This window comes from Myxine glutinosa, chromosome 4 (assembly GCF_964187855.1).
Source record: "Myxine glutinosa chromosome 4, kmMyxGlut1.1, whole genome shotgun sequence".
Lineage (NCBI taxonomy): Eukaryota > Metazoa > Chordata > Myxini > Myxiniformes > Myxinidae > Myxine > Myxine glutinosa.
The window spans coordinates 15,960,531-15,975,798 of record NC_136264.1 but is presented as its reverse complement, the minus strand read 5'-3'; the positions used below and the strand labels follow the sequence as shown (position 1 = coordinate 15,975,798).

At 44.5% G+C, this 15,268-nt stretch overlaps 1 long non-coding RNA gene across 1 annotated transcript; it reads right to left on the bottom strand.

Annotated features, from left to right (window-relative positions):
• Window positions 1–1,097: 1,097 nt before the first annotated feature.
• On the bottom strand, window positions 1,098–12,380 carry LOC144891503 (uncharacterized). The gene is made up of 2 exons (XR_013622949.1): window positions 12,320–12,380; window positions 1,098–1,448 (listed from the first exon to the last, which is right to left on the bottom strand). It is a non-coding gene; the product is annotated as an uncharacterized LOC144891503 (long non-coding RNA).
• Between the last annotated feature and the right edge of the window lie 2,888 nt (window positions 12,381–15,268).

The following is a 15,268-nucleotide window of genomic DNA, read 5'->3' as shown; positions in this document are numbered from 1 at the left end:
TTTGTCCTGTTACGTCCTTATCTGTTCATTGTACTAACTATTCCATGAGCCTAAACTATATATACAAAAAAAAGAATAGTGGAATATATCAGTCTCCACTTGTTGCTTTTGTTGTTGTTTCATATGCAGCCTATATCTGTGGGTTGCATCATTTTCTGGAAGTGCAGGTGTGCCGCTGATGCAATGCTCCCTGGTACCAGGAACCTCATTTTGCTGACCTGGGAAGGATGACAGACTAAGTCAACCCACCAGGTGTAATTTAACAGCACAACAGGGGCTCCAACTCAAGACCCTAACATTTTAAGCCAGCCACCTTAACCATTAAACTAACACCTGCCTTACCATGTTACTCTGGAAGGATCGTCAAATGATCCAACCTATTTCCATGGTCGGCCACTGGAAGAGATTCAGTCATCAGCAATACCCTTTCCTGGGCCAACAGCACAGCATATCTAGCCTCCCAATCCAACTGCAGACTGGCAATCCTCTGTCGATCCAACCCTTTCCTTGGAAAATCAGATCTACTCAGAGTCAACAAGGCCTTTGTCCATAGATCAATGGAATATTGCTCTCCCCTATTGGCTGGCACCCCAGGATCACATCAGCCTCCCTTGGAGTATGTGTAATCTGAAGCTCTCAAAATGATTGGAATCTCCTGTGATGAGACCGAAGCAAAGAGCTGTTGCATTCACATTGCAGGTGGGTTGGTGGTCTCTTCTCTCTCTCTCCTTCTGGCCCTCCCCAGCAATTCCAGGATGCACCTGTTCTTTCAGTAACCCTCTTCTGGTTAAACATTTCTAAAATCTAGGGTAACTGCACACCTCAACGCCTTTGTTCATCACTTCTCCTTTCTTAGGGACCACCTTCCAGAGGCCGTTCTTTCCCACTCTTCCCTCCAGTTTACTCCCTCCTTGTGTCATTCCCAATTCTGTTTGTTATCCCCCTTAACCTAACCCAACACAATCCCCTTACCTGCTGGTTTTAGTTGTGTCCTCCCTTGCTGGTTGTGCCCAATTGTTGCCGCGCTTCCTTCAAGGGTAAGTTACACTTGCCCTTCATGAGTCTCGTCTTGTCAGAAAAAAACTAGTCCAGGTCCATTTTGATTGAAGCTTTCTTTATAAAACTGGACATCAAATATCTTACACCCAAAAAAAAAGCTTCATGGCTACGATTACATAACTTGACCTTTCAAATTGGCAAACCTTGTTGCGCATCATCAGAAAGCAAAATCATGTGTACCGTACCAAGATTTATTTAATTAATTGTGCTCCTTTTTCACACCAAAAAAAGCAATTAAAAGAACCTTCAAGAAAAACTCGTTTCTGTTTAGTAAGCATTGTGCACCATTTGCCTGTTTGTTCAATTTGACGATGTCCCTTCAGGTCACATGATCCAAGATGCTGGTGGCTCCCTTGGTCCATGGGGTTTTCCCACTCGTCGTTTGAATCCTGGAAAAAGACAGAGAGGAAGATAAAGATGCTCTATCTTTAAATATCAGGGTAATCTGCACTCGGGTGGTTCCTAAATTACCCAATCATTACCAACAGTTGGGCATAATACCCTAGGTAAGGATAAGAAAGGATGAGCTTAAATGTCCCATCATCAATACCGTCATCTATCCCTTGATCAAAGAGATTTTTGAGACACCAGGTACGATGCTTCATCTACCTCTCTGGCATCTCCATCTGTTTCAGTCAATTGCGGCTGTAAAGCGTTGTCTGTACATTAGCTGAATCCGTTCTTCGATTGTTGGCAGCATCTTCTATTTTTGCACACTGATCCATGTCATGTAAAACTGTCACGGCCAGTAGATCTGGCAACCTATCTCAACCACTTCAGTTTTTCTTCTTCATTGCGATGAGATTCTCTCCAGCTGTAGTTGAACCCAGGTAGGGGTTCAATCGGCAAGATAACCTTGTGTAGCTTTCCACGGTTGTTTAAAGCAGATTTCTTTGGCTGGAAGGGCATGGGGGTTAATTTATTGAAATCCTAGCCACCCAGGGTAATTGATTATGTGAGAGCTGATTTGTTATTCCCTCCAATTACGGGTGAGAGACTTTATTGGGTCTTGGTATTCATGTCACCCCAGGATCCAAGCTGGCCTCCAAAGCCAGTCGCCGACTGGGCATTCTCCGTCGTGCGAAGTCCTTCCTTGGCACACCTGAGCTCCTCACCACATACAAGGCTTTCATCCGCAGCTCAATGGAGTACTGCTCTCCCCTCTGGGCTGGTGCTCCTGCCTCACAGCTAGCTCGTCTTCACGCTGTTGAAACCAAAGCGTTCAGAATCATTGGAATCTCCCGCGATGACGCTATCTCCGAGGGCCTTTCACTTAATCACCGCAGGCAGGTTGGTGGTCTTTCCGTCTTCTACCGACTCCTCTCCGGCCTTGCTCCCCCAGCTCTCTCTGGGCTCTGTCCCCCAAATATTCCTGCAGGTCGCACAAGATCTGCCTGCAACCCTCTTATTGTTAAACTGCCAAAATCAAGACTCTCTGCTCACCTTCACTCCTTCATTCCTCTTTTCTCCCGCCTCTGGAACAAACTCCCTCACTCTCTTCAATCCCACTCCTCCCTCCAGGTCTTTAAAACGGCTGTTCACCACCATCTCTTATCTTCCCCAATCCAAAACCTTGATCTTTTCTACCCCCGCTAATTTCACCCCAAATCCACTTTTTTGAGGTGACTTTTGACTTCTTTCCTGGAAGTCCTTGGTGTCCTTGCGTTTTATACCTATCCTGCCTACCCCCAGGCCCTCTCCCTCCAAAAACATCTCCCGATGTCCCTGCTCTCAAATGTTGTGTTTGTGTGCTTCCTCCCCTTCTCTCCCCATCTTGTCGACCGCTCCCCTTTTTATATACTTTGTTTGCTTGTTTGTTTGATTTGTTTGTTTGATAAATGTTAGCTCTTTCACGAACCTCGACTCTGTACACAAAAAAAAAGAAAAAAAAAGTGTTAACTACTATTCAAATTGCATGTGGTGATACTTGGGAGACTCGATGGTACGCGTTTCGCTGTTGCTGATGACTTGCCAGCCAGTGATGAAACTGGTCTGGTGGCTAAGGAGGGCGTGTAGCATTTGGATTCTCATGTATGTGCTACTTGTGAATGTCTGCAGCTGTAGAGGAACCTGGGTAGGGGGTGAAACAGCAAAGGGCTTTCATTTTGTAGCTTTTCCTGGTTGCTTTACGCAGCGTATAATATTATGGCAGTTTTAATAAATGGCGGTTTCAATAAACATTCAATAAAAAGGTCGTGAACAAAAAAATGGAAACACCAATGTGGAGTCACTTAATAGGGCGTTGGGCCACCATTTGCGGACATTACGGCCTGTATGCGTGGTGGCACAGAGTCCACCAGCGTCTGGAATTCTGCAGAAGGGTTGCGGCACCATTCTTCCACAAGAAAGTCAATCAACTCACACCTGTTTGATGGAGGTGAAAAACGCTGTCTCAGCTGTCGTTCCAGAATATCCCATAAATGCTTGATTGGGTTCAGATCTGGTGACTGAGAAGGCCTCATGTTCTTCAAACCATTGGGCGACCATACGCGCTCTGTGGATGTGGGCATTGGGGGTCTCCTCTTGCAGCCATGCTAGCCATAATTATAGGCAACCAGGCCTGTGCAGCATTTTCAAACATGCCCCTAAGCATGCTGGGATGCTATTTGCTTAATTAACACATGGGCCACACCGATGTGGAAGCAATTACTTGGTGTCCCTCATGACCCAGGTGTTTCCATTTTTTGTCCACTACCTGCATATATGAAAACTAGGCCCAATGACATCACTTGCCCGTAAATGAAGGAAATAACCAATCAGCTCTCATCTAATCAATTACCTAAGGTGGCTAGAATTTCAGGCAGGGATGGGAGAAAAGTGAGCTCAGGAGTCTATAGCGCTCCATGCAAGACCGTTAATTCTCCCACATGCCTCTTCTGGTCAAGGCCAATGATGCCAGCTCAAAATGTATGAAGCAGTGGTAATGGATGCTGAAGAATGCGGAACACTGCAGGCAGTGAGAATTCCTGGACACGGGGACACCGGGCAGCCTATCGCCAGGCTGATCAAATGTGTCTACAGGGGCGTCCATGGAGAGGGATAAAACTGGTGAGCGCAGGTGCACCAGAAAAGGGGCAGAGCTATGGCAAGTTCCAGAGTGTGACTTCGAGTTCCATCAAACCAAGAGTAATGCGTACCAGTTAAGGAGTACTGACGGAGTCCGCGTGAGATTCAGACAGAGTTGCTGCTGCAGAGAGTGCCAAGCCCTGAGTTTGTGAGAGTCTGGCTGCAGCATGAGGACGGCAGCTAACTCTCCCGGAATCTCGCCAGTCCCCATTGTTTTGGTACGAGTGTGTGACTCCACAGTGGGGTTCAGTTTCTTGTAAAATAAGTTCATGGCATTCTTCCCCTATAACGTTGTCTTTGTACGCTGGATTTGTTCTGGTTTCTTTGTTTTGACTCCCAGAATCATTTTTTGTTTTAATAAATAATTTTATTTGTAAAACATGTCGGCCATCTCATCCAATCCCCTGTGTGCAGAAAACCATTTTGGTAATTAATTGGCGACCCGGAAGAGGTCCAGATCTGGTAAAGCAATCCCTTTGTGGATAATGACACGGTGATGAAGAGCTGGTAATCCACTCATGGTGGCCCTTAATTAAATCGGCTCATCCTCGACATGAAATCTCGGTTTGGCGGTTTTAATAGTGCATTAATAGGATGTCATTGACTGCCTGGACTAGAAGGACAAGGAGAGGAAGTTAAAATTACAAATGAGAGCAGCAGGAAGGAAAGGAAGAGCAGTTGTTGTGTGAAGCTTTAATTTATGGACAACAGACTGATTTATTGTAATTAATTAGCAAAGATGGACGACTGAAGGTACTGCGAGAGCTAGTGGTATCTCTTGGCAGAAGAGGTTGTGGCCTTGTGGTTGTCTATATCTTTTGGTATTCCATCATTTCACAGGGGCAATACAGATTTAGGTCTAATTCTAGAACGTTAACCAAATATGATGGAGCAGGTTTCGGTAGAAAACATCTGGTGGTCATATAGTTTGAGTGAGGATGTTGAGAGTGAGGTCTAAGGAGAGTTAAGTTGGACTCTTGGATTTCAAGAGGAAAATTTGGTGGCATAATTCTATGAGGTTGGAGAGAGAGGGCAAAGGAAGATAGAGTCATGGCTTATTTACTTCCTCTACTCTTGTAGCCATTGTGCGGCTCTCAACGGAATCCATTCATCTCCTCTCTCTGTGAAAGCTAAAGGGCCCCAAAGCAGTGTTTTGGGGTCCAGTCCTAATCCTGATCTTCATCAATGATCTTTCTAAATCAATAGAAAGTCCTCTTTATCTATTTGCCGATGACTCCACCCTCTGCGGTGACATCCCTCATCCTTCAGACAGGCAGGCTGCAGCCTCTTCCCTATCTAATGACCTTGATTGAATCAAAAGCTGGTCAAACACTAAAATATGTCTTTAAATCCTGACACATCTCACACTGTCACTATCTCTCGCTGAAAGGGCCGTCTGGGCAAACCCTCCAATCTACTTTCTTAACAATCCTCTTGAAGAGGTTCAGTCACTCAAACTCCCGGATACCACTATCGGTTAGGGTGCATCAAACGCCCTTAGGTTCTTGGATTTTAATGTCTATTCTCTCAAATGTTACACTTGTTGGTAGAAGTATGTATGCAAAAAATAAATGAAATCAGAGGTGGTCCTGGGTGGCCACCGGCCACTTTTATATATTTAGGGCCATTTTCGGGGCCGCACTATGTAAAAATGTTTGATTTTGTTATTTTACACCCAAACCTAGTCATGTTTGGTATCAAATTGAAGGTCTTGATGAGAGGAATACAAATATAACAATTTTATGCAAAAAACGATGGTTTGATAATTAGTTTGTATTTTTACATGAATGAAATCGGAGGTCTAATCGTGGGTCCCATACTAGTAGTCTAATAATATCCTTTATTTTCTTTCAGATGGCAGATAAGAAGACCAGATTAGCAAGTGCCATTTTTGGTCTTGGCAATGCTTTTACAGAAGCAGATGGTATATTGACAGGAGTCCGCCTCCCAACTTGCCGGCAGGTTCTTCGATGCGTGATGTGGTACATCCAGAAAGAAATATGTGAAGGCAAACAAACTCAGCCACTGAAATGGAAATCTGCCAGCATCGTCCTTATCCAGCTGAAAAAATTCTACACTAAAGCAAATATTCCTATGCTTTCAGACCATCAATGCTGCAAACTAATACTTGACCTTCTTAATGACAATAACAAATTGCGTCAAATACCTGTTTCTCGCCGAGAATCTCCAAGCACTTTGGCTAAGTTGCAAACCATGAATGAACGTCTTGATAAGACCTTTGGTGTATGGACAAAAGATGCAATGACAAACATTAAGAATGAGGAAGATAGAGTATTTTTAGAGTCAATGAAATCTGACAGAGTAGCCTCATTTGGTGGTGTTGACAAGAAGAAAGTTGATAAAGATCATAGAAAAGAAAAACGCCTCTTAGCGGAAGCTTCAAGACGAGAACGTCATGAATCATCCAGTGTACAAGAGATGACAATTAGTTCTGTATGCTCTGATGATAGTGACTCTGCAGATAGCTTGGAAGAAACTGAAGAAGAGGCGATTCCAGAGTTTCAAAGGAAGCGTAGTCACCACAGATCAACATATGCAGGTACATCTGCCTTTATTCCTCATGATATTCTGAAAAGACATTCAGTTGTCTGTTGCTACTCGACTAAACATAACTCCTGTTCAACAGGTTGCGCTCACCAAAGCTGTAATTCAAGAGGCAGGAGGTGATCCACGTCGTGTGGCCAAGTCGTACTCAACTGCTGATAAGGCTCGACGATCAATAACAAGTGCTATCGCCAAAGATATTCAAGAAAATTGGATCGCCCCAACAGCTGCAACACTTCACTGGGATGGCAAGCAGATACCAACGCTCACAAACAAGAATGTCAAGGAAGAAAGATTGCCAGTGTTGGTTGGGAATGCCACTGATGTAAAGCTACTGGGGGTGGCTAGATATCCTCCTGGAAGTGATAGGTCATCAGGTGACATCATTGCCAAGCACACTTACACGTATCTACATTCATGGAAGTGCAAACAATCAGTTGTCAACTTATGTTTTGACACAACAGCATCAAACACTGGACACGTTACAGCTGCCTGTGTTACCATTCAATCAAAACTGGACCGTGCTCTTCTGTGGTGTGCATGTCGCCATCATGTTGGAGAGGTAATCCTGGATCATGTGTTTGACGTTCTCAAAATTGAGGCATCAAAGTCTCCAGAAGTATCTTTGTTCCAAAAATTCCAGAAGAATTGGGAACGCATATCGCATGCAAAGAATGAAAGTTTAACCAAAATTGACATTTCCATGTACAATGACTATGCACAACAGCTGCTTTTATCCTGCAAAAACAAGGTTTTAAGCACAATCCGCACAAGCGCTTCATACTGTAGGGATGACTACAAGGAAATGGCACAACTCTGCCAGGTAGTCCTCGATGATGATGTCACAAAACAAGGAACACTCCACAGACCAGGGGCCATGCATAAAGCAAGGTGGATGTCAAAGATTCTTTATTCCATCAAAATATGCCTACTTGAAGAGCAAATTTCTCTACTACCTCGAGGAACTGTAACAACACAACATCAACAGAAAAAACTGAAGGAGTTTGTTGTTTTTGTTGTTTATATTTATTGTGATTGGTGGCTCATATGTCAGTCTGCTTCAAATGCCCCATGGTTTGATTTGTGCTTTTACAAGACTCTGCTCAACTATAAAGCTGTCAACTCAACCATTTCAGTCAGCGCTGTGAAAGCCTTTGATAGACATTTGTGGTATTTAACCCCAGAACTGGTTGTTTTGGCACTGTTCAGCAATGCAATTCCTCAAAAGGATCGTCGTGCCCTTGCAGATGTGTTACTGGTCATACAACCAGATGAAATGCCAAGCACTCCAAAACACCGCTACGGTTCTGGATATGGCAAACCGTCATTTCCAAAAATTACAGAAGCGACAACCCTGGCTGATCTTGTGAACGAGGACTCGTGGTTTACAGTAAACCTTCTTCACCTAGATATGACCTTCCTAACAGAGGATGTTGACACTTGGCAGAACAATGAGCACTTCAAGGCAGCCAAGTCCATTGTGGATGGGCTTAATGTTGTGAATGACCCTGCGGAGAGAGCAGTAAAGCTCGCAACTGATTTTGTCTCAACTGCAAGAAGAGAAGACCACTTCCAAAATCTTCTTCAAGTGGTTGAATGTGACCGCAAAGCGAGGCCAAATTTGCGGAAACGAGCAAAGTTGGAGTAGTGACATTGGCGTTGTGCTTAATACATTTTCAAACTTTTAATCAATGAAAGTACAATACTACAACACTGTACTACAACTTTGTAATATGAAGAACGATTTTGGTTAATTTTACATTGACATGTAAGGTTGTTTTAACTGTTTGATATTAGGCATTTAGTAAAAGTAGGACTTTACTTTTGTATATAGGTATAATGGTTAATTTTACATTATCTTGTAGTTAATTTTACATTATCTTGTAAAGTAGTTTAGCTGTGGCCCTAAATGGCCCTAAATATATAAAAGTGGCCGGTGGCCACCCAGGACCACCTCTGATTTCATCTATTTTTTGCATACATACTTCTACCAACAAGTGTAACATTTGAGGGAATAGACATTAAAATACAACAACTTTTTGAAAATCATGGGGCGTTTGATGCACCCTACTATCGGTCATGATCTTTATTGGGCAAACCACAATTTAAAGTTGGCCTCCAAAGCCAGTCACCGATTAGGCATCCTCTGTAGTGATCTTACTTGCCACACTTGAACTGCTATCCACCCACAAGGCCTTCATCCGCAGCTTCATGGAGTACTGCTCTCCCCTCTGGGCTGGCACCCCTGCCTCTCATCTCGCTCAGCTTGATGTTGTGGAAATCAAGGCTTTCAACAACATTGGAATCTCCCGTGATGAATTGCTGTATCTATGGGCCTATCACTTTCCCATCGCAGATAGGTCGGTGGATTCTCTGTCTTCTACCACGGTGTTCCTGATCTTGCACCCTCTGCTCTTCCTGTGCTTCTCCTCCAACCCTCTCCCCCATTGTTGCGGAGCGTCTACCAGCATCGCCTTCTGGTGAAACTCCCCAAATCCAGGATCACCGCTCACCTCCACTTATTCGTTCCTCGTTCCTCTTTCCTTTCTCCTGTAAAAACAACTTCCAGCTTCCACATCCTGGTCAATCTCATTCTTCCTTCCCCGTCTTCAAGATAAACCATGCCACCCACAACCCTCCCCCCGCCCCCATCCACTCCTCAAATTTCCTTTTTTTCCTTCTGTAACAATCTTGTCCACCTTCTGCTGCGTCCTCCCCTAGTCCTCATTGTTTTCCGCATCCCTTGTTTGTCTGTCTGTCTATTTTGTCCCTCGACCCTGCTGTTGGCAGTGCCTGTCTCCCTGCCGTTCAAATTTGTTCTGTTGTGGCTTGATTCATTATACTTGCTAGGTCTTCCACCATCCTTGACTTTGTATACAAAAATAGCATGATCTGGTTTACTTTTTCTAAAATCTACTTCAAAATGAACTCTGTTCCTTACATTTGGAATCACCCTTGAAGCCTCGAGCTGTCTGCTCAAATAAATCAAAACAGGTATCCAAAGGAAGGTGCCATATTGGCATCCGCTGCTTTGCTAAACATCTCGCGCATGCACCTCCAGTCCTCCACACCTGACAAGTTATTCACAAACAGAGCCAGCTTTATATTCTAGTCTGGAGGCCCTGACTACCATTTGGCACTTCTTTGTGTGGTGGAATATGAGATTTGGGGAATTATCTAATTGCAAAATACTAGGGCACATGACCTGTTACTGTTACACTGCAGACAAGTCCATGGTATTGCGATCTCTGCCTCCTCTCAATCGGTCTTGCTCCGTCAATTTTTGTCTGTCATCTTTCCCTTTCCAGTAGCACAGGGCCACATACAATCCTCCAACAACCCAGTTATTATTTATCTCCTGTTGCTGAGACTGCTCACCTTTATCCCCATTCATCCCCCTTTTCTTCCACATATGGAACAGGCAATGTGTGGTCTGTCTGTCTTGTCAGGTCTGTCTTGCTCCTCTTCAGTCTCTCAGTCAAATGGCTAACTTTGATATTTTCTACTTTTGCTAGTATTGTCTGTCTCCGTCAAAACCAACAACATATTTAACATCCACCAACATGCAACCAATGCTGTGAGACTGGTCCTCAGGCTCAAAGTCCTTTCTATAGACGACACACAATTATGCAAGATAAACACCTGGGCGATGATTTATACCTGGGTTAAGATTCAAACCCAATTATCTCGACTGCTCAGAGGTGGGTGCACCACTTTATTTGTCCTTTACTTTCTTTGTATTCCTTAGTTATTTAGGCCTTTGGTGAGCTTTCATCGTGTGATGATGGTGTTGCGAAGAGCTGAGTTGTGTGGTTTTGGTCAGAGTTGGTCGTTAGTTGGTCGTCAGTGGTGGTCAGTGGTTGCGTTGAGTGGTTGTGTTGGTTGCGTTGAGTTGTCGGTGGTGAGAAGTGATTGGGCCAAGAGAGAGAGAAAGAGTGGTTGGACCAAGAAAGAGAGAGGAGAGAACCCGTCACGTCAGACCCCCCACCAGCGCGTCGGCTCCACCAAGCAGCTCCGACCCGTGATCCCGCGCACATGACAGGATCGGTGGCATCAGCGGCCGTCGAGGTCCAGCCCGACGTCCCGTGCGGGATCAAGCTCCAGCCAGCTCCGTGCCTCCCCACCTCCCTCCCCCCCCCCCCCCCCTCCAGCCACACACCTCCTTCCAGCCAATCCACTCTGCAATTCCCCATTTGTGTACGTGAGTTTGTTCTGTTTGTTCTGTCCAGGGAATAAGTTAAGCTTGTATAGTTAAGCTCGTAATTTTCACTGTGTCTCTAATACCTTCTGTATATTATTATATTATCTTTCCTTCTCCTTGGTTTTTTTGAGCCTGTATATAGTAGGAATAAATTTAGTAGTATTTTCAACCTTTTTTTCGTCTTCTTCTTCTTCTTCACTTCCGTGTCGCTTTTGCCTTTTCCATATTGAATATCTGTGGCGCGATCCAGCCAACGTTCGGGAAGGGTTAATCGGGGTAACTGTTCGGCCGCGGTGTCTCCGCTCGGCAAACAACATCCTTATCCGCGGACCGTAACAATATTAAGGCAATCGTGGGTTTCAGTGGATTATTGCCATTCTGAGCCATTTAGTGATTCATCTACCTCCTCTGACTTAATCATCCCCTGATTCTTTTTTTTTTTGTATACTGTGGTGTGATGCCAAAATGTTGGTTGTACTACATGTATATGTACATGTACTATGTTCGCCATTTTGCCATTTTATTAATTACTATTTACAATTTATTTTATCCTGTAGGAATATTCCGAAAGGCCACGTCAATACGTACGATTTCACTCGTGCAAGAAGCAACATTGTGCCACATGGACACGCCTGTTGAATAGGGATTGCTCTAAAGTAACAACGGCTACTAAGGTGTGCAGCAACCATTTCCTGATGAACCCCATCCTACTCTTTACCTGAAGGGCTGTAATGAAAGTCCAAAGACGCCCAGACGACCACCACCTCAGCGGTCTTACACGTCTACTCCAAGAGCAAGGCCGAAGACAAGAACTGCAACTCATAGGTCTATCGGTATTCATGTTGATCCATCTCAGTTTGAAGATATTGTTGCTGACGACCAATGATTACTGTCACCCTACATTCCGAAACAAGTCATTTAGTGCGGAGTGGGTCGCACACCTAGATAGAAGACAAAATCAACAAATTAACTGTGAACTGTGATCAGCTCAAGGGACAGGGACACCGTCGCAAAACTGAAAGCCGCCATTGGCATTGCAGTATGTAACAAGAAGCTTACTGTTTCGGACATAGCAAACTGTGATGAACTTGTGAAACTTTACACAGTCACAGGTTTACCTTTATACAGCTGAATGTCTTTCACATTAGCCATCTTCCTTTCCGTAAACACAGCGTCGATCGTAGACAGACGCTTCCTCTTCTGGGTGCGTGTTTGCGTTTGCCCCCTTTTCGATCCCATCATGCTTTGCGGTGGAGCGCCCTCTGTTGATATTTACCCATTCGCGATAAGGTCTATTGTTCCCCGAATTTGTGGGCCTTAATAATAACAACCCAATAATGCACTATGCGAATTTACTTGCAACATTGATAATAAACTCAACAACATCGTGCCTCAATATTCACTATTTTGAGAGAAATCGATCCATACCTGGAATAATTAATCAAAGATGCACAACATGCCATGCCGGCCTGGCGGATTCAAGCACAATATTCGCGGCAACCGGATGTGCTGTAAAACCAGTGGTGTTGTTCACAGCAGATGGGCCGAGGCTGCATCTCCACTCATTATTATTATTCGGACTGGTTTCTGAGTTTTAATATTAATCTCGTCATTATTCTGAATTGTGTAATAATCGCACATATAAAACAGGAGATGCAGGCTTGTTGCTTCCGATACGCCGTTCGCCGCAACTGGGGCGCTGTAAGAGCGGCTGTGTGTTAACACACGGTGGTCAGCGGTTGCATCTCCACTGTTTGTTATCATTCAGGCTGCCTTCTGCGTTGTAATATTAATCTCATCATTATTTTGAGGTTTTTTATGGGGTGGTAGTAATGAAAATGGGGTAGTAGTTTTCCTCGTAACACATTCATGCGTTTGACGTCATCACGTTTTGATATGCTTTGTCAATTTGTGTGGATTTTACCGTTAAACAAAGTGAACATTCATTATTTTCACAAGTAGATGACTTTTTTATATATAATTTAATGTTTACTATGACATGTGTATTGATTTAACTCAAAGCTCTTTAATACCCATTAATGTCACGGGGTCTGAGCAAGGGAAAAGATGAGGTGTTATTCCAGAAAATACAACATGACCCAGCTCAGGCTGAAATGTGACCGCCAGCATAATCCTTTGCTCTGCTTCCAACTAATGGCTGCATCATCTTAGATTAATGCTTTGACTGAATTTTCTCCAGTTTTGCATTCTTCTGCTGCGCTGGAGGTCACATTCCATCCTGAGCTGGGTCATCTCAGCTTCATGTTTCAAATGAATTTTCTCGAGTTTTCGCAGTGTGCCGCCCTGTGGCGTTGGCAAAAACTGCATGCAAATCGGACCTGGCAGGAGTAATGCCCTGCCGGTGGATTAAGGGGTCTCACTCCTATTAAGAGGAGTGGTCCCACCTGTATGACCATGCATTGTGGCCCTTCGGGGGCATGATGCATGCGTTTGAATGACCATGTGCTTCCCCCTCGGGGTTGAGGCGCATGTGTATTGTTTTGGGGACAGCCTTGTTGACGATGTGCCTTGACCATGGGGTCAAGGTGCACGTCCAAGGCTGTTCAAATGTTTGAGTTTTTACCTTTTTTCACTGCAAAAAAGGCAGGCCTTCGCGCGGGCCCTAAATGTGCCAGCATAATCCTTTGCTCTGCTTCCAACTAATGGCTGCATCATCTTAGATTAATGCTTTGACTGAATTTTCTCCAGTTTTGCATTCTTCTGCTGCGCTGGAGGTCACATTCCATCCTGAGCTGGGTCATCTCAGCTTCATGTTTCAACTGAATTTTCTCGAGTTTTCGCAGTGTGCCGCCCTGTGGCGTTGGCAAAAACTGCATGCAAATCGGACCTGGCAGGAGTAATGCCCTGCCGGTGGATTAAGGGGTCTCACTCCTATTAAGAGGAGTGGTCCCACCTGTATGACCATGCATTGTGGCCCTTCGGGGGCATGATGCATGCGTTTGAATGACCATGTGCTTCCCCCTCGGGGTTGAGGCGCATGTGTATTGTTTTGGGGACAGCCTTGTTGACGATGTGCCTTGACCATGGGGTCAAGGTGCACGTCCAAGGCTGTTCAAATGTTTGAGTTTTTACCTTTTTTCACTGCAAAAAAGGCAGGCCTTCGCGCGGGCCCTAAATGTGCCAGCATAATCCTTTGCTCTGCTTCCAACTAATGGCTGCATCATCTTAGATTAATGCTTTGACTGAATTTTCTCCAGTTTTGCATTATTCTGCTGCGCTGGAGCCTGGAGGTCACATTCCATCCTGAGCTGGGTCATCTCAGCTTCATGTTTCAACTGAATTTTCTCGAGTTTTCGCAGTGTGCCGCCCTGTGGCGTTGGCAAAAACTGCATGCAAATCGGACCTGGCAGGAGTAATGCCCTGCCGGTGGATTAAGGGGTCTCACTCCTATTAAGAGGAGTGGTCCCACCTGTATGACCATGCATTGTGGCCCTTCGGGGGCATGATGCATGCGTTTGAATGACCATGTGCTTCCCCCTCGGGGTTGAGGCGCATGTGTATTGTTTTGGGGACAGCCTTGTTGACGATGTGCCTTGACCATGGGGTCAAGGTGCACGTCCAAGGCTGTTCAAATGTTTGAATTTTTACCTTTTTTCTTGTAAAAAAGGCAGGCCTTCCGGGCGGGCCCTAAACGCTCAGTGTAATGCAAAACTGGAGAAGATTCAGTCACAGTATGAATCTAAGGTGATGCAGCTATTAGTTGCAAGAAGCAGAGCAAAGGGTTATGCTGGCGGTCACAACGCTCAATAATCCCGCGCATCAGTGGGTGGCTCGACGGCCAGGCGTGGAACTGGAATACATGCCCCCGCCCTTCGACCGACCGACCACGCCCGGGGGCAAGGCGTGGCCTCGGGACATATACAGGGGCTCTAAGCTCGAGCCTGCCCAGTGCTGATATGCGAGTAGTGTAGCAGCATAGCAAACCTGTTGTGCATTTTGTGATACAAGCACCAAATTTGGCACAAATGTACATTAATATGTTGCGAACATTTTCAGATATTGGGCCACTTGAAATTCTCTCTTTATGTCCGCCATATTGGATTTCAAAATGGCTGCCACTTGAAACTACATTTGCTATTATCTCTGGACGTAATGCAGCTATTGACTTGATTCTGGTATCTAAATGTATGTTTTTGGGGGCAAGGAATCCAATGGTAGCAATTTCAACTTAATATTATCTATCACAGTCTGTTATATAATTTTATTTGGAAATTATCTAGGCAAATATTGGATTCAACACAATACTTTGAAAAGAATGTCTTAGTTCTGTAAATATAAATAAAATAAAAAACTATACTAAATCACTAGTAACAACTCAGACAAGCTCATATATACTGGCAGTCTAAAATATAAATT